This window comes from Gorilla gorilla, chromosome 3 (assembly GCF_029281585.2).
Source record: "Gorilla gorilla gorilla isolate KB3781 chromosome 3, NHGRI_mGorGor1-v2.1_pri, whole genome shotgun sequence".
Classification (NCBI taxonomy): Eukaryota; Metazoa; Chordata; class Mammalia; order Primates; family Hominidae; genus Gorilla; species Gorilla gorilla.
Genome location: NC_073227.2, coordinates 61,780,393 through 61,799,902, shown reverse-complemented (window position 1 = coordinate 61,799,902; position 19,510 = coordinate 61,780,393). Strand labels below are relative to the sequence as shown.

The 19,510-nt window shown below is 35.2% G+C and overlaps 1 pseudogene; it reads left to right on the top strand.

Moving 5' to 3' along the window:
• LOC129532874 (uncharacterized) overlaps positions 1 to 19,510 on the top strand; it is a 139,968-nt pseudogene that overhangs the window by 7,667 nt on the left and 112,791 nt on the right.

Genomic DNA, 19,510 nt, shown 5'->3' with positions numbered 1-19,510 from the left:
AGGTGTGGAATTTTGGAGTCACATGGTAGATGTAGGTTTGAAAGAGAACCTGCCAAGCTGTTTTCCAAATAAATTATAGCATTTTAATTATAACCAGCATTGCATGATATTTCAGTTTTTGCACAACTTACCAACATTTGATGTAGTCACTCTCTAATTTTAGTCATTCTATTATATGCATAGTAATAGATAATTGTGTTTTGTTTTGTTTTGTTTTTTCGTTTTTTTGAGAAGGAGTTTCGCTCTGTTGACCAGGCTGCAGTGCAATGGCGCGATCTCAGCTCACTGCTAACTCCGCCTCCCGGGTTCACGCCATTTTCCCATCTCAGCCTCCTGAGCAGCTAGGATTACAGGCACCCTCCATCACGCCCAGCTAATTTTTGTATTTTTGTAGAGATGGAGTTTCACCATGTTGGCCAGGCTGGTCTCAAACTGTTGACCTGAGGTGATCCACCCGCCTCGTCCTCCCAAAGTGCTGGGATTACAGGCGTGAGCCACCATGCCCAGCCTGTGGTCTTATTTCATTTGCTTAATGACTAAGGTGACAAGCATGATTCTATGTGCTTTTTTGCCATCTGTATATCTTCTTTTAAGAAGTGCCTGCTTAAATCGTTTGCCCATTTCTTGCATCTTTTGTTTGGTTTTCTATCACTAAGCTCACTAAGCCTTTTTTTTTTTGCTAAGTTTTGAAAGTCTCCTTATATATTCTGTATACAAATTTGTTATCACTTGTGAGTTGTAAATATTTGATCTTAGTCTGTAAATGGACTTTTGCCCACAGTTTTGCTCTGATTTTGTATAAATTTTATGGTTTTACGTTTTAAGAGTAAGAACTATAGATCTATTTTGCACTAAGTTTTGTACACAATGTGAGATGTGGATTGAATTTTATTTTTGCATATACATATCCAATTGTTCCAGTACGATTTGTCAAAAGACATTCGTTTCTAAAGGCTAAATTGTCATTAAAATTTGTCAAAAATCAATTGACCATTAAGTGTATTATTGGATTATCTATTTTGTACCCTTAATTTATATGTTTATGTTGATGCCAATACCAATACCTTTATTAGTGTAGCTTTATATAATAATAAATATAAAGTCAAGTAGTATAAATCATCAGCATTTATTCCTCCTTTTAAAAACTATGTTGGCTGTTCTAATATTTACATAAATTTTAAAATTTAGCTTACCAGTTTCTAGTTAAAAAAAAAAAAAGCCAGTTTAAACTTTAATTGGGATTGCACTAAATTTATACAACAAATTTTGGAGATTTCACATATGAGTAATATTGAGCTTTCTGATCTATTAATATGGTATGACACATCTTTTATTAAATAGGTCCTCTTTAATTTTCCTTATGACTGTTCTGTAGCTTTCAGTACACAGATATTTTACACTTTTTTGAATATATCCCTAAATATTAGATATTTGTAAAGCTATTATAATTGGTGTCTTCAAATTTCAGCCTCCAATTGTTCATTGCTAGTATATAAGCAATATTTTTCCATTTATTGATGGTATACCTTGCAACTTTTCTGAATTCATTAAATATTTTTGGCCAATTCCAATGGATTTTTTTATATAGGTGATTTTGCAATCTGTAAATAGTTTTTTACTTGTTCTCTCTAAATCTGTAGTTTTTACATTTTTTCTTTGGTTTATTGCAATGGCTAGAATCTCTAATACAATATAAAAAATATTTACAGTAAATTTTCATGCCTTGTATCTGTTAGTTGAAAAATATTTAGCTTTTATCAAATATGTTGTTAACAGTTTTTTTCATAGCTTGAAAAAATTTACTTCTATTTAAGTCTGCTGAGGGCTTTTGTGTTTTTTTTTTGTTTGTGCTCTTTTTTTAAAATCAGAAATGGATATTAGATCAACTGCATTGCAAAGATGATCATACAGATTTTTTTCAATCTGCCAATGTGGTATATTGCAGAGGGTTATTTTTAAATGGTAAGCCAACCTTGCATTCTGCCGGGTCCGTCCCACAGGCCCTGGTTGAGCGACGGATGAAAGGAGTACTCACACACAGGTATGCAGTGTAAGAGCAGCTAGGGGACTGCCTGGCACTAATGGCTGAAGAGTGAGCAGTCTTGAACAGCTGAAGTTGCTTGCTTTGATTCAGTACAGACATAACGCTGAAAGCCTGGAGCCAACACAATCTGTGAGTAATTAACATTACTGTCCCCCCATTCATGTAGCAGTCTCATGCAGGGATGATCAAAGGTTGGTTTCCAGACAAAATAAGTAAACAAGCCTGTTCCCCAACACTTCCTTGTACCTATCCCTCACCCTCTGCCTCAGGGTAAGAGAACAGCTGCCTTCAGCTTATTCTCCACCAAAGTTATGCAGAGCCTTCCAACCTTTCAAAAGGCCTACTCCTTTCCCTGTAGCTGCTCTCACCACTCTGACAAATCTCCTACATCTCCCCCTTTTCTGTTTTTTGCATCAGGTTTTTTGATTCAAGAGTGCAGATGTGTCCAGCAACAGGTTTGACAGGCTTAGCAGTTACAACTCATGTTCTGGCTTTGCATCCTAGAATTAGTAAATAACATAAGACAAACATTAGCATAATCAGTAATATTCTTTTCCAATCACAGAGTGGTATGTAGCGTTACTTGGCACCTCAGTCCAATGTGTGCTGTTACTAAGGAACGCCACTGGGGGTATGTCAACCCCTCCCAAATACTCAAAAGTATTTGCTCTGTTGGAGCTGCCAGTAAGACATCATTCAGATAATGGATGATCTTGCAATTAGGAAATTCTTTTCTACTGGGGAGCAAAGCCTGATTTGCATGATACTGACACATGGTAGGACTGTCTGGCATTCCTTGAGGAAGTACTTTCCAATGAAATCGGCAAGCTGGCCTTTCATTATTGATGGCTGATATTGTAAACACAAATTTTTCTCTGTCTTGCTTTGAGAGGGGAATAGTATAAAAGCAGTCTTTTAAGCCAATAATGACTACAGGCCAATCTTGAGGAATCACTGCAAGGGAAGGGAGCTCCTGTTGAAGGAGCCCCATAGGTTGCAAATTAGCATTGATAGCATGTAAGTCATGCAAAAGTCTCCATTTATCAGACTTTTTGGGAATGGTGAAAATGGGCGAATTCCAAGGGCTGTTTGATGGTTCTATATGGCTAGCTTTTAATTGTTCCTCTGTAATTTATGGGCTCACTGTAATTTATCTCCCTTTAAAGGCCACTATTCTACCCAAATAGGATTTTGAAAGAGCGTGTTAGGGGTAGGGGAGGAATTGTGGCCAGTAATAGAAAGGGGTCATATGGAAGTTTTCTGCTATGGCCTCACCTCAATTAATCCTTTTGCAAATGGGATAGTGGCTCCATTTTTTCTAATGCCTTTTCTTATTTCTTTGTAAGTGTTGAAAGTAATGGGTTCATATACTAGATTGCTTTGTTGATCTTGCATCACTGGGCAGACCAAGAGCTCCCCTTGTAATGCTGCTTGCCTAAGACAGGGTCCCATAACTGTAGTGTATCCCTTGTCTTTTTTCCGATTTATTGGAGGAGGGGGCTCTGGTAAAACCTCCATTTCCTCTTTTGTATCTTTACCTGGTAACAGCGGGGCTGAGGGAGGAGGAAAAGGCAGTAAGGTAGGTTATGGTTCCTCCTCCCTTCCCTTTTTAGGCTCTTCTTTGTAGAGCCAGGCCAAAGCATCCCTGACTAATGCCCACAACATTAAATATATTACTGGGCCCCATTGCCCTTGTGCATGATGTTGTTTAAGATTTCTCCCCACTTGCTCCCAGAGCTCTAGGTCTAGTGTGCTTTCTTCTGGGAACCATGAGTTATGAAAAACAACAGTTTGCATTAGGTCCCTTAACTGAGCCTGTGAAACAAAGGCTCCACTAGCTTTAAGCAACTGTTTCAATACTTTTATATACTGTTGCTGTTGAGCTGATAACTGTTGTCCCATGATGAATCCCTATCTTGAATATTCCCTTGAACTTGAAAGTCATGAGCAGGCACCAATTATTTACTGACTATGCAGTCTCTTCACCTTTGTTTTTGAGGGTTCTGTCAAAATCCGTTGCAGGATTCCTCACACAGGGCACCATCTGCTGGGTCCGTCCCGCAGACCCCAGCCGAGTGATGGATGAAAGGAGTACTCAGACACAGGTATGTAGTGTAAAAGCAGCTAGGGGACTGCCAGGCACTAATGGCCGAAGAGTGAGCAGTCTCGAACAGCTGACGTTGCTTACTTTTATTCAGTACAGACATAATGCCAAAAACCTGGAGCCAACACAATCTGTGGGTAATTAACATTATTGTTCTTCCATTCAGGGAGCAGTCTTGCACGTGGATAATTCAGACAACGTAAGTAAACAAGCCTGTTTACAAAAAATTCCCCCACATTTTCTTGTACCTATTCCTCGCTCTCTGCCTCAGGGTAAGAGACCAGCTGCCTTCAGCTTATTCTCCCCTGAAGCTATGCAGAGCCTTCCAACCTTTCAGAAGGCCTGCTCCTTTCCCTGCAGCTTCTCCCACCACTCTGACAGATCTCCTACAGCACTCATGAGATAATATCCAGTTGGTAAAAATATAGAGTTTATTTTGGTGGTTATGTTCTATAAAGTCAGTGTGAATATTGAGTTATCAAAGACTGACTCATTGTTTTTAGAGGAAATACAGATTTAGCTTCTCATATGCCACTGGGAGCAACATTTTCATTGACCAATCAGTACATAGCCTTGTTTTTCATGTGTTTCCGTTTAAGGCCACTTTGCTTAATCAATATTGTGGGTTCATTAAAATTAAAATTAAAATTATGACTGTCAACACCATAACTTTAATGAAGCTTATCTAACACACACACACACACACACACACACACACACACACACACACACACATTTTCCATTAGCCTTCTTGCAATTTTGCAATTAAGAAATAAGACAGTGGGGTGTTGAAGTTCCCCACAACTATTGTGTGGCTAAGTGTTTGTGTAGGTCTAGAAGTACTTGTTTCATAGACCCGGGTGCTCCAATATTGGGTGGATATATAATTAGGACAGTTAAGTCTTCTTTTTGAATTGAACCCTTTATCATGTAATGACCTTAATTGAGCTTTTTTGCTGTTGTTGGTTTAGTCTTTTTTTATCTGATATAAGAAGACCACATAAATTTGTGTTCCATTTGTGTGACAGATCTTTCTCATTTACTTTAAGGTATAAGTGTCATTACATGTGAGATGGGTCTCTTCAAGACAGAGGATGGAGGGGTCTTTTTTTCTTATTCAACTTGCAATTCTGTGTCTTTTAAGAGATAACCTAGGAAACACCATTCTGGACATTGGACTTCAGGAAGAATTTATGACTAAAAGCAATTTCACAAAACCAAAAATTGACAAGTGGGACCTACTTACACTAAAGAGTTTCTACAGAGCAAAGGAAATTATCAACATTATAAACAGGCAACCTACAGAAGGAAGGAAATACTCACAAACTGCGCATCCAACAAAGGACTATTATTCACAATCCATAAAGAGCTTAAACAATTCAACAAACAAAACCAAATTACTCCATTAAAAACTAGGCAAAAGACATGAATAGACACTTCTCAAAAGAAGACCTGCAAGTGGCCAAGAAATATATGAAGAGGTGCTCAATATCATTAATCATCAGTGAAATGCAAATTAAAACCACAATGAGGAATGGTCTCACACCAATCAGAATGGCAGTTATTAAAAAATCAGAAACAACAGACAAACAAAACATTTGCTAGGAAGGCTATAGACAGAGAAAAGGGAGTACTTATGAACTGTTGTTGGGAATTTAAATTAGTTCAGCCAGTATAGAAAGTAGTTTGGGGATTTCTTAAAGAACTTAGAACTACCATTTGACCCAGCAATCCCATTACAAGCTATTTATCAAAAGTAAAACAAATCATTCTACTGAAAAGGCACATTCACTCATATGTTCATTGCAGTGCTATTCACAATAGCATAGACATGGAATCAACCTAAGTGCCCATCAATGTTGGACTGGACAAAAAAACATGAAACATGTACACCATGGAAACCTGCACAGGCATAAAAATTAACAAAATTATGTCCTTTGCAGCAATATGGATGTAGCTGGAAGCCATTATCCTAAGCAAATTAATGCAGAAACAGAAAACCAAATACTGCATGTTATCACTTATAAGATGGAATTTACTCAAGGACATAAAGGTGTCAACAGTAGTCACTGGGGACTACTGACAGGGAGGTAGGGAAAGGTACAAGGGTTCAAAAATAAACTGTTGGGTATTATGCTCACTACCTGGGTGATGAGATGATAATAGAAGTTGAACTTATTTATTTTTAAAATTTTTTAAAAACAAAGAAACAAGACAGCACTTCAGCACCATACTCAGGACCATTTTAAACAGCAGTTACCAAGACAATGCACAAAAATTGGATGAGAAAAGCAAACATTCTGCACTACTAAGTAGACAGATAATAGGACATTTATTTACACTAGGAGAGCAGAAACAAGAAGGCAGAGCATCACTTTAATTTTATCTTAGGTGAGAATATGAGTGTCAGGTAACTCATATTTTTGACCTCTCTGTGCATGTCTATAAATTACTGTAATAGCAGAGTATTAAGTATGAGGTTGATAATAAATTTTAGCCAGTAAGCAAACTAGTAAGTATAAAATCCATGAATAATGAGGACCAACTGTACATACTTCTGTATATCGGTGGGGTTTGTTAGCTATACTTAAAAGAATAATTGCATCTGTGGTGATGAAACATATTGGAATGTGATTACATTTTATTTATCTTCTTGATGTATTTATTAGGTAACAGAGTAATGCAGACACCATAAAATAAAGAAGTATGCCCTCCCCCTCAATCTTTTCAAGAAATGTGTAGAATTAGAATGATTTCACTCTTAGTTATTTGGCAAATATTGTTTTCAATATCAATCAGCTGAGTCTTGAGGGAGTTTTTGTTTCTATATTTGTTGAAGGGTTTTTAACTGTAAACTTATTTTCTTTAATAATTTAAAGCCCTATTCAAATTATTTATTTCTTCTTGAGTGAGAATTTTTAGTTCATATATTTTAAGTAATATGGCCATTTTATATCGGTTATGGAATTTGTTCACCTAAATTTGTTCATAATATTTTCTTCTTATCCTTTTAATATATGTAGAATCTATCATAATGGCATCTCCTCATTTCTGATACTGGTAAATTGTGTCTTTTCCCTTTTTTTAAACTTGGTCGGGTGAGAGGTTTATAAAATTTATTAATCTTCCCAAATAACAGACCTTAATTTCTAAATTGATTTTCTTCATTATTTATGTTTTCAATTTTATGGATTGCCACATGCTTTTTAATATTTTCTTTTTTTGATTACTTTGGGCTTCGTCTATTCTGTGTCTGTTTTCTTAAAGTGGAAGCTGAGATAGTTGTCTTTTCTTTTTAGGTATAAGAATTCAGTGTGATAAATTCCCTCTTATGTATTGCTAAGTTCAAAGCACTTTTTAATTTTATTTTGGACTTCTTAGGTACATAGTAGTATAGACTGCATTGTGTTCTTCTGAAATTCTCATGATGAACTATGAATCCCTGGTGTCTCAGAAAGTGACTATATTTGGAAATAGATCCTTTATAGTGATAATTAAGGTTAATGAAGTCATATGGCTCTATTCCAATCTGACTGGTGTTCTTACAAGAAAAGGAAATTGTAATGTATAAACACCAGGGATGCATCTGCACAGAGGAAAGACCTTGTGAGGACACAGCAAGAAGGTGGCCATCTGCAAGTCAAAGAAAGAGGTCTCAGAAGAAACCAACTGTGAAGACATTGATCTTAGACTTCTAGCCTCCAGAACTGTGAAAAAATAAATTTCTTTTTTTTAAGATAACTAGTGTGTCGTGTTTTGTATGGCAGTCCTAGCACACTAATATATGTAGGTAATTTAGAAGTGTTATCTAGTTCTAAAATATTTGAAAATTTTGTAGACATCTTTCTGTTGGTGATTTCTTAATTCTACCGTGGTTAGAAAACATAGTCCTTTAACTTGATTGACAGAACTCTTATTCCCCACTACGTGGGCTCTCTTAGCAGTCACCCAGTGTGGACTAGGATAAAATATATTTTTCATGCTTTTTATGTCGAGTAAAAGCAAAAATTTCAATTAGGTCAAGTTGATTGTAGGTGTTGCCCATGATTCGGCTCTCTGTTTGTCTGTTATTGGTGTATAGGAATGCCTGCGATTTGTGCACGTTGATTTTGTATCCTGAGATTTTGCTGAAGTTGCTTATTAGCTTAAGGAGATTTTGGGCTGAGTCAATGGGGTTTTCTAAATACACAATCATGTCATCTGCAAACAGAGACATTTTGACTTCGTCTCTTCCTATGTGAATACTCTTCGTTGCTTTCTCTTGCCTGATTGCCCTGGCCAGGCCATCAATTTGCCAAATCTCTGTCTACTTGGTCTCTCAATTTTTGAGACAGAGATGTTGAAATCTGCAACAATTATTGTGGATTTGTCTGTTTCTTCCTTCCTTCAGTTCATGCTTCACGTATTTCAAATTTCTGTTATAGGTACATACTCCCTTAGGATAATTAATTCCTCTGGATAAATTGCCTAATTTATCATTATAAAGCAAGCTTTTTATCCACAGTAATGTTCTTTGCTAAAATCTGCCTTGTCTGGTGTTAGCATTTCTAGCATCCTTTAGTTTGATGTAATTGTGGTATGCCTTTTTGCATTTCTTCACCATTAAATGTGTGTGGCTTTATTATTTAAGTTTGGTTTCTATAGACATCAAATAGTTGGAACTTGCTTTTTTATAATTCAATTTGAAAATCTCTACTTCTTAATTTTGTGTTTATATTACCTACATTAAATGAGATGAGACTGCTGATAACTGCAGTGCTCAGGGGTTTCATGTGGTGGTTAATCAATCTTCCCAGAGGTGACTTCTCGACTTTTGTCTGATTAATGTCAAAGATGAATCCTAGGAGTTTTAGGCAACATCTAATGCTGAAGCAGTTTATTATGACAGCACTTTTACAAGATGGCTAGCAGGAGCACGTGGGTGGCAAGGGCCACATAAAGTTGGGATTCAGCTGTTCACCTGACTGGGAGAATCTTTGTCTGGAGACCTTCCTCAGAGAATGGAAAGTTTTTCCCTCTTTCTTATACCTGAATTTAATGTGAGTCAGTAATCAGGTGTTTTTCTTTTTTTTTTTTTTTTTGTAAAGGGAACTTTAACTATTTTTTATTCTATTTTGTCCAGTGTTTGTAAAACTTACATATTTTCTTTCAGTTATTTAAAATTTATTTCAGTATGCAGCATATATCCAGTCCCTATTACTCTATCTTGTTTGGAGGTGAAGGCCTATTTTAATAATGATTTGAAGCAGCTATTATAAATGTATTCAAGGATTCAACTTGCTTAGTGAATATCATCAAAGAACAGATAGGAATCCTAAGCTGAGAAATGAAAACTATGTAAAATAACCAAATGAAAAATTTAAAAATAAAAACTTCAATATCTAAACATTCAAAAATTAATTTGATGGGATTAATAGCAGAGTGGAGATTACTAAAAAAAAATGGTCGGTAAACATGATCATAGATAATACATATTATCCAATCTGAAAGACAGAGAAAAATATTTGAAAACAAAATGCAGATTGTCAGGGACCTGAAGTACTATATCAATAGGTCTAAAATATATGTACTATTTGCCCATATATAACTTAAAAATATAAAGCTATACATTGAAAATTTGCAAAGAGGTAAAAGAATGCTAGAGTTTATGTATATGTGTGTATATATATATATATATATATACACACACACACATATATATACTTTAAGTTCTGGGTTACATGTGCAGAACGTGCAGTTTTGTTACGTAGGTATACATGTGGCATGGTGATTTGCTGCACCCATCAACCCGTAACCTACATTAGGTATTTCTCCTAATGATATCCTTCCCCTAGCCCCACACCCCCCACAGACCTTGGTGTGTGATATTCCCCTCCCTGTGTCCATGTGTTCTCATTGTTCAACTCTCACTTATGAGTGAGAGCATACAGTGTTTGGTTTCCTGATATTGTGATAGTTTACTGAGAATGATGGCTTCCAGCTTCGTCTATGTTCCTGCAAAGGACATGAACTCATCCTTTTTTATGGCTGCATAGTATTCCATGGTGTATATGTACCACATTTTCTTAATCCAGTCTGTCATTGATGGACATTTGGGTTGGCTCCAAGTCTTTGCTATTGTGAACAGTGCCACAATAAACATATGTGTGCCTGTCTCTTTATCGTAGAATGATTTATAATCCTTTGGGTATATGCCCAGTAATGGGATTGCTCGGTCAAATGGTATTTCTAGTTTTAAATCCTTGAGGAATTGCCACACTGTCTTCCATAGCAGTTAAACTAATTTACACTCCCACCGACAGTGTAAAATCATTCCTATTTTTCCACAATCTCTCCAGCATCTGTTTAACTTTTTAATGATAGCCATTCTAACTGGCGTGAGATCGTATCTCATTGTGGTTTTGATTTGCATTTCTCTGATGACGTGATGATGAGCATTTTTTCATATGTCTGTTGACTGCATAAATGTCTTCTTTTGAGAAGTGTCTGTTCATATCCTTTGTCCATTTTTTGGTGGGATTGTTTGCTTTTTTCTTGTAAATTTGTTTAAGTTCTTTGTAGATTCTGGATATTAGCCCTTTGTCAGATGGATAGATTGCAAAAATTTTCTCCCAATCCGTAGGGTGCCTGTCCACTCTGATGATAGTTTCTTTTGCTGTGAAGAAGCCCTTTAGTTTAATTAGATCTCATTTGTCTATTTTGGCTTTTGTTGCCATTGCTTTTGCTGTTTTAGACATGAAATCTTTGCCCATGTCTATGTTCTGAATGGTATTGTCCAGGTTTTCTTCTAGGATTTTTATTGTCCTAGGTCTTACGTTTAAGTCTTTGACCCATCTTGAGTTGATTTTTCTATAAGGTGTAAGGAAGGGGTCCAGATTTAGTTTTCTGCATATGGCTATCCAGTTTTCCCAACACCATTTATTAAATAAGGAATCTTTTCTCCATTGCTTCTGTGTGTCAGGTTTGTCAAAGATCAGATGGTGGTAGATGTGTGGTGTTATTTCTGAGGCCTCCATTCTATTCCATTGGTCTATATATCTGTTATGGTACCAGTACCATGCTGTTTTGGTTACTGTAGCCTTGTCATATAGTTGAAGTCAGGTAAGGTGATAACTCCAGCTTTGTTCTTCTTGCCCAGGATTGTCTTAGCTATGTTGGCTGTTTTTTGATTTCATATGAAGAGTAGCTTTTTCCAATTCTGTGAAGAAAGTCAGTGGTAGTTTGATGGGAATACCATTGAATCTATAAATTACTTTGGGCAGTAAGGTCATTTTCATGGTATTGATTCTTCCTATCCATGAGCATGGAATGTTTTTCCATTTGTTTGTGTCCTCTCTCATTTTCTTGAGCAGTGGTTTGTAGTTCTCCTTGAGGAGGTCCTTCACATCCCTTGCAAGTTGTATTTCTAGGTATCTTATTCTCTTTGTAGCAATTGTGAATGGGAGTTCACTCATGATTCGGCTCTCTGTTTGTCTGTTATTGGTGTATAGGAATGCGTGTGATTTTTGCACATTGATTTTGTATCCTGAGATTTTGCTGAAGTTGCTTATTAGCTTAAGGAGATTTTGGGCTGAGATGATGGGGTTTTCTAAATATACAATCATGTCATCTGCAAACAGAGACATTTCAACTTCCTCTCTTCCTATTTGAATACGCTTTGTTGCTTTCTCTTGCCTAATTGCCCTGGCCAGAACTTCCAATACTGTGTTGAATAGGAGTGGTGAGAGAGGGGATCCTTGTCTTGTGCTGGTTTTCAAAGGGAATGCTTTCAGTTTTTGCACATTTAGTATTATATTGGCTGTGGGTTTGTCATAAATACCTCTCATTATTTAAAGATACGTTCCATCAATACCTAGTTTATTGAGTGTTTTAAGCATTAAAGGCTGTTGAATTTTGTCGCAGGCCTTTTCTGCATCTATTGAGATAATCATGTTTTTTGTAATTGGATCTGTTTATGTGACGGATTACATTTATTGATTTGCATATGTTGAATCAGCCTTGCATCCCAGGGATGAAGCCAACTTGATTATGATGCATAAACTTTTTTACGTGCTACTGGATTCAGTTTGCCAGTATTTTATTAATGATTTTCACTTAGATTTTCATCAGGGATATTGGCCTAAAATTGTCTTTTGTGTCTGTGTGTGTGTGTGTGTGTGTGTGTCTGCCAGGCTTTGGTCAGGATGATGCTGGCCTCATAAAATGAGTTAAGGAGGATTCCCTCTTTTTCTATTGATCAGAATAGTTTCAGAAGGAATGGTACCAGCTCCTCTTTGTACCTTCGGCAGAATTCGGCTGTGAATTCTTCCAGTACTGGACTTTTTTTGGTTGGTAGGCTATTAATTATTGCCTCAATTTCAGAATCTGTTATTGGTCTATTCTGAGATTTAATTTCTTCGTGGTTTAGTCTTGGGAGGGTGTATGTGTCAAAGAATTTATCCATTTCTTCTGGATTTTATAGTTTATTTCATAGAGGTGTTTATAGTATTCTCTGTTGGTAGTTTGTATTTCTGTGAGATCAGTGGTGATATCCCCTTTATCATTTTTTATTGTGTCTATATGATCCTTCTCTCTTTTCTTATTTCTTAATCTTGCTAGAGGTCTATCAATTTTGTTGATCTTTTCAAAAAACCAGATCCTGGATTCACTGACTTTTTTGAAGGGTTTTTTTGCCTCCAACCTCGGTTGGAAATGCAGAAATCACTCGTCATCTGTGACGATCTCCTTGGGAGCTGCAGACCAGAGCTGTTCGTATTTGGCCACCTTGGAAGCAACCATAGGATTTTCTATACTATTACTTTGTTTGGGTGACATTGAGAAGTTACTGTCATGTGTTCTTATAAGTAAAATGTATTAACATAAAAACTTGTAACTCTTTATAACATGCATAATTTGAGCATATATATCGCTAAAATCTCCATCACCTACAAATGCAATATTTAAATTATCTATACCATAAAGACTCAGAACATGGAGCCCTACTGAAGCATTAATAAAATAAATGACCTCTTTTTAAATATTTTTGAACATAACTTTAAAACTAAATTGTTTTAGATTTGTTGAAAGAAATAATTCTCATTCAGGATATATTATTAATACACACTTAAAAATTAAGAGAAAAACTCTAGTGTTCTTAAAATAAAGAGAAAAACTCTAGTGTTCTTGGAATAAAATAATCATTTCTATTACTTGTTCTTTTATTCTGAAAGCAATAGACTTTCTTTAGAAAGTGAGTTTTATAAAGTATATAGACTATTGAAAACCTACTGAATTGATCACTCTGAAAGTGACCATGAAGCAATTATCTTAAATTTAAATCTAACAGGGTTAAAACAATTTCTGAGCATGGCATATTGATAAATATTGGATACAATCTGCATTATAAACTAATGTAAATGTTATAGATTTGTGTGTTTGCTATTTTACTGTTGCACATATTCTATATACCTATATTCCTTTAGCATATATTTGAACATTGTTATAAATGTTTTTTGCTTAATTTACCCAAGATTTTAAGATATTTAAAGAAGAAAAATTAAGGAAGGGACAATGAAAATGTTATATTATGGGTTTTATGAAATGAATTAAGATTACAAAAGTAGTATTGAGTTGGCGGCTTTCACAGGGTTGTTTGGAAAATGAATGGAGTCAGGAGTATTGCAACATAATACAATATTTGAAGCATGATCAAACGTGGGAGTTGGTAGAAAGAATTGGCAATGGAAGAATACTGTTATGGCTTGAATAATGCTGTTTCCTGAACAATTCTTGTAAAAAATTAATCCTTAAGGCAACAGAGTTGACAGATGTGGCCGTTAGTAGACAACTGTATCACAAAGCCTCTGTCCTCATGAATGGGATTAGTATGCTTATAAAAGAGTTCAAGGTTAAAGCAAGTGCCCTCTTACCTTTCTAATATATAAAGATACAGTGTTCTTTCCCTCTGGGAGAAGCAACAACAAAGTGCTGTTTTGAAAGGAGGGATGTCAATCATGCTGCTATAAAGACACATGCACATGTATGTTTATAGCGGCACTATTCACAATAGCAAAGAATTGGAACCAACCTAAATGTCCAACAATGATGGACTGGATTAAGAAAATGTAGCACATATACACCATGGAATACTATGCAGCCATAAAAAATGATGAGTTCATGTCCTTTGTAGGGACATGGATGAATCTGGAAACCATCATTCTCAGCAAACTATCGCAAGGACAAAAACCAAACACCACATGTTCTCACTCATAGGTGGGAATTGAAAAATGAGAACACATGGACACAGGCAGGGGAACATCACACACCACGGACTGTTGTGGGGTGGGGGGAGGGGGGAGGGATAGCTTTAGGAGATATACCTAATGCTAAATGATGAGTTAATGGGTGCAGCACACCAACATGGCACATGTATACATATGTAACAAACCTGCACATTGTGCACATGTACCCTAAAACGTAAAGTATAATAATAATAAAAAATTACAATAAAAACACAAAACAATTAAAAAAAAAGAAAAGAAAGGGGGGATGTCATCATGGAAGGTCCCTCACCAGGCACAGAAGCTACCAATGCCTTGATCTTGTACTTTCCAGCATCTAGAACTAAATGAGAAATAAATTTCTGTTTGTTATAAATTACCCAAGCTAAGGTATTATGTTAATAACAGCACAAGCAGACCAACAGATACCTAAGAAACATACTTCAAATGAAGAATTTATAGGACTTGGTCATTCAAAAATAAATTTGAGATGACTTGTCAGGTTTTACATTGAGGACACCATGATAATGGAGAAGCAAATTACAGAGACAGGGACATTGATAGTGGGGTTTCAGTTAAATGGGAAGATGATGGTTTTGTTTTAGATATTAAGTGGATATTTACTTTGCACTTAAGTATTTCACATGGACATAAAGGGAAGGTGGCTGCTCTTGCTATTTTCGTATGGCGAATATGAAAATATACTTTTTAGCTTTAAAAACCAGCTGTAAGACTAAAATCCATGTGAAAATGTAGAAACCCAAATTATAATGGCTGAGATTTTTAAGTGGCTGTAGAGAATATTTAGTTGGGGTCTTTTAATGAACAGGAAGATAGATTGTCAGCAACTTTAAGTGATGCTTCTCATATCTACACAAAGAGACGTTTGCAGAACTGGGACTGTAACCAACCTCTCATGGTTCTCTGAGTTCAGAGCTATTTCTTCACTACTGTGCTGCTTTCCAATCTTGTGAGAAATAAATATCAATTTAGTGTCTCTGGCTTCAAGTTGTATTTGATTCAGTCTTATGCAAATTGGATTTCAGAAAAAATGTAGCAATGATTGTGGGTAACATTTTATATTTTTAGGTGTTTTGTAATTTATCATAAAGTAAGACAGCACTGAATTAGATAATTTGGAATAACATAAAAAACAGATATTTTAAGCTCAGGTATCAAGTTGGAATGAAATGGACAAATGAAGTTATAGCTATATAAACATATATATTTAAATATTTTGGGAACAAAAATTCAATTAGATAAAATAGGTGTTTTTAATAACAAATATTAATATCAAATAGCTCAGGTTTTACTATTTACCTAGTTGTTTTTGTAACTTGAGGGCAAAAGTATAGCTATTTGTTTTTAGTATAATTATAAAGTATTTAATTTTACAACATCATATTCTCAAAAATTGGTATGGCTTAATGTATAGTAAGATGGATCAATAAAAACATAATTCAAATAGCTAGTTATTTTCTTCTTTACCAGGATTACTAGTGTACATCAGTTAAAGTCAATTTCTAATTAAAATATTCTCTCTGAAACTGTGGGCATAGAGTAAAACTATACAAGATAAATCTTTTTATCTAAAGGTAATTAAGATTTAGCTGCCACATGTTAAATGCTCCAATATGTTATAAAAAGTGAAGGCAATATCACTGCCAATTTAAACACTCCATGTTATCATTTTAATTGCAATATAGCAACAGGATGTTGTGATTCTATTAATATATGTTAAAACTTTAGAAAGCTAGTGAAAATTAGAGAATAAGAGTACTATATCTGGAGCCAGACCATCTGGGTTTGAGTCATGCCTCTGTCCTTTTCAAATTGTGTGACCTTGGGAAAATTACTTTAGTTCTGACTATTTCTATTTTGTCTTCTGTTAGGTAAGATTGATAATGTATTAATGCTACTACCATCCAAATAAGATTTCTGTGGTAATTAAGTAAATTAATACGTGCTATGAGCTTAAAGCTGTACTAAGAACAAAAAGTATTATCTTATTATTAGCTATTAATACAATTTCTTCTTTTCTGTATATATTGATGCCAAGTTTTCATCATGTTAATGATGTGGAGAGAAAGATTTGGAAGGGCAGTATGACGTCGTTTAATGTAAGCAATTGAAAATACATACAATACCTTCTTTAGAGCTACTCTGCATTTTTTTCAAAGAAAGATTCAACATTGCCTTTACCACAATAATAGTTAAAACTCAATTTCAAAACTTATATTAATGATGTAACCTGAATGAGAACACATGTGAAATAATTTGATATTATACTTATGTTCAAAAATATTTAAACAGTGGAATTCATTTTCTTAAAGATGCATGAAGGCTCTATGTTCTGAATGTTTATTGGTATAAATAATTTAAAATATTGCATTTGTAGGCCATGGGGATTTCAGTGATAAATACATGTGCCCAAATTATACACCTAAGGAAGAGTAACATGATTTTTTATTTCAGTACATTTTACTTGTAAGAGTAGAAGTATACAATGGTAACTTTTCAATGTAACCAAAGCAAAGTAATAGTATAGGAAACCCTAGCATTTTCTACCTATTTTCAAAATTTAAGTTTATTGTTTCATATTTTTAAATTACTTTTAAACAAATGTGTATTATGCAGACTTTACTATGTGCAAGATAATATACTGGAAAAAATTGAGTATTGACGACGTGTTATCATGGACCAGTACAGAAACATAATATCTACTTTAAAAATTAGTTAAAATTAAACATTTATGCCTATCTCATCATTTCTAAATTTTTCTATAAACTTGAGAAAAGAATTATTTCTATTGATTTTTACAAAGATGCATATTTTCCAAAATATTTATTCTAACTAGCTACTCTTTACTTGTAATTTTATGAAAGCATTATATGTATTTTATGTTTATATCCTACACAGTTTAGCTATTTTAATGGAAAAAATATTAAGTAACTATTTCAGAATTTAGGTTATGTTTATTTAATTATATCTGAAACCAAAAAGAGATAGTTGTGACGCATTTGCCTATTTAATTATATTAAATTTCCAAAGTTTCTAGTAGTGCTTGGCCTGTAAAAGACTTCCAAATAAAATACAAGCATCACTAGTACATAGTTGCAACTATTGCACCAAACTGCATCAACTTATTTTAACAGAAATTTATTTTATTTCTTTGCCTTTTCCCTACATTGTAAAGGAGGTAAAAATTTCAGGGCAGAGATATATTAGTGAATAAAAAAAAATTGCATCGCATGCAGAACATTTTATGTAATAAATCTCTTTGGAATTACAGAGTATCAAATGTTGAAGAGTAAAATGGACCAGGACAAAATTATGCCTTTCTATTTAACTGTAGATTATGTAAAATAGATTTGAGTTAGTGAGAATATTCCGTGTCTCTAGCCCTAGAATTTGGAGGATTGTTTTCCTTGTCTTTAATATTATAGGAGCATGTTTCAAGGTTCACAAAACACAGTGGAGTTTTTCAGAACTTTAAGTATTGCCAGGTCATAGTAGCTTGAATTTACGTGCCAAAGAACTATTTTTAGAGAGAAGTAATAAATTGTCAATCTGTAGTCTTTCGTTTTTTGTTGCTTATGAATTACTCACATTTAATAGGTCCAAGATTGTGATTTAATTTTTTTCTCAGTCATTTTTGTATCACATTGATGAAGTATTTCTTGTGTTCAAAGAACACAAGGTTTAGGTAAACAATTAAATTAACATTTATTTAGAACTAAAAACTTTTTTCATTTAAGTACTTCAATAGATAAAAGTATTTATCCTTTTGAGAAAACATTATGGGTGACATTTTCTGAAAACTTTGTCATTTTGTAAATATGATATTTTCTCAAATTTAGCCAGATAGAAAATTCTAGTATTACACTTTATTTTTCTCTGACTTCTTTAAATATATTCTTTTCTGCCTTTTAATGCTGTAGATGAGAAGTCTTAACAGCTATTACTCCGCCTTTTGTAGGTAAAAACAACTTCTCTTTCTCCAAAAGTTTTCTCTAACTCACAAAAATTCTTACTAGCATATGCACAGTTTTAAATACTGTTTTCCATTAAGAAACAGGGCTTCGACATAATTCTGTGAAAGCTATGTTTGAATCTGATTTTGTTTCAAATTTTTAAATTTGGTTAATGTATCACATGCTTTTTGTTAGTAATTTTGTAGCAAATAAAAAATACAACTTAACTAATGATATTATGTCCGGAATTGGTGGGTTCTTGGTCTCACTGACTTCAAGACTGAAGCCGCGGACCCTCGCGGTGAGTGTTACAGCTCTTAAGGTGGCACGTCTGGAGTTTGTTCCTTCTGATGTTCAGCTGTGTTCCGAGTTTCTTCCTTCTGGTGGGTTCGTGGTCTCGCTGGCTCAGGAGTGAAGCTGCAGACCTTCGAGATGAGTGTTACAGCTCTTAAGGCAGCGCGTCTGGAGTTGTTCCTTCCTCCTGGTGGGCTCGTGGTCTTGCTGGGTTCAGGAGTGAAGCAGCAGATCTTCGCGGTGAGTGTTACAGCTCATAAAAGCAGTGTGGACCCAAAGAGAGAGCAGTAGCAAGATTTATTGCAAAGAGCGAAAGATCAAAACTTCTACAGCGTGGAAGGGGACCCGAGCGGGTTGCCACTGCTGGCTCCTGCAGCCTGCTTTTATTCTCTTATCTGGCCCTACCCACATCCTGCTGATTGGTAGAGCCGAGTGGCCTGTTTTGACAGGGCGCTGATTGGTGCGTTTAGAATCCCTGAGCTAGATACAAAGGTTCTCCACCTCCCCATCAGATTAGTTAGATACAGAGTTTCCACACACAGGTTCTCCAAGGCCCCACCAGAGCAGCTAGATGCAGAATGTCCATTGGTGCACTCACAAACCCTGAGGTAGACACAGGCTGCTGACTGGTGTGTTTACAATCCCTGAGCTAGACATAAAGTTTCTCCAAGGCCCCACCAGAGCAACTAGATACAGAGTGTCGATTGGTGCACTCACACCTTAAGCTAAACACAGGGTACTGATTGGTGTGTTTACAAACCTTGAGCTAGATACAGAGTGCCGATTGGTGTATTTACAATCCCTGAGCTAGACATAGACTTTCCACGTCCCCACC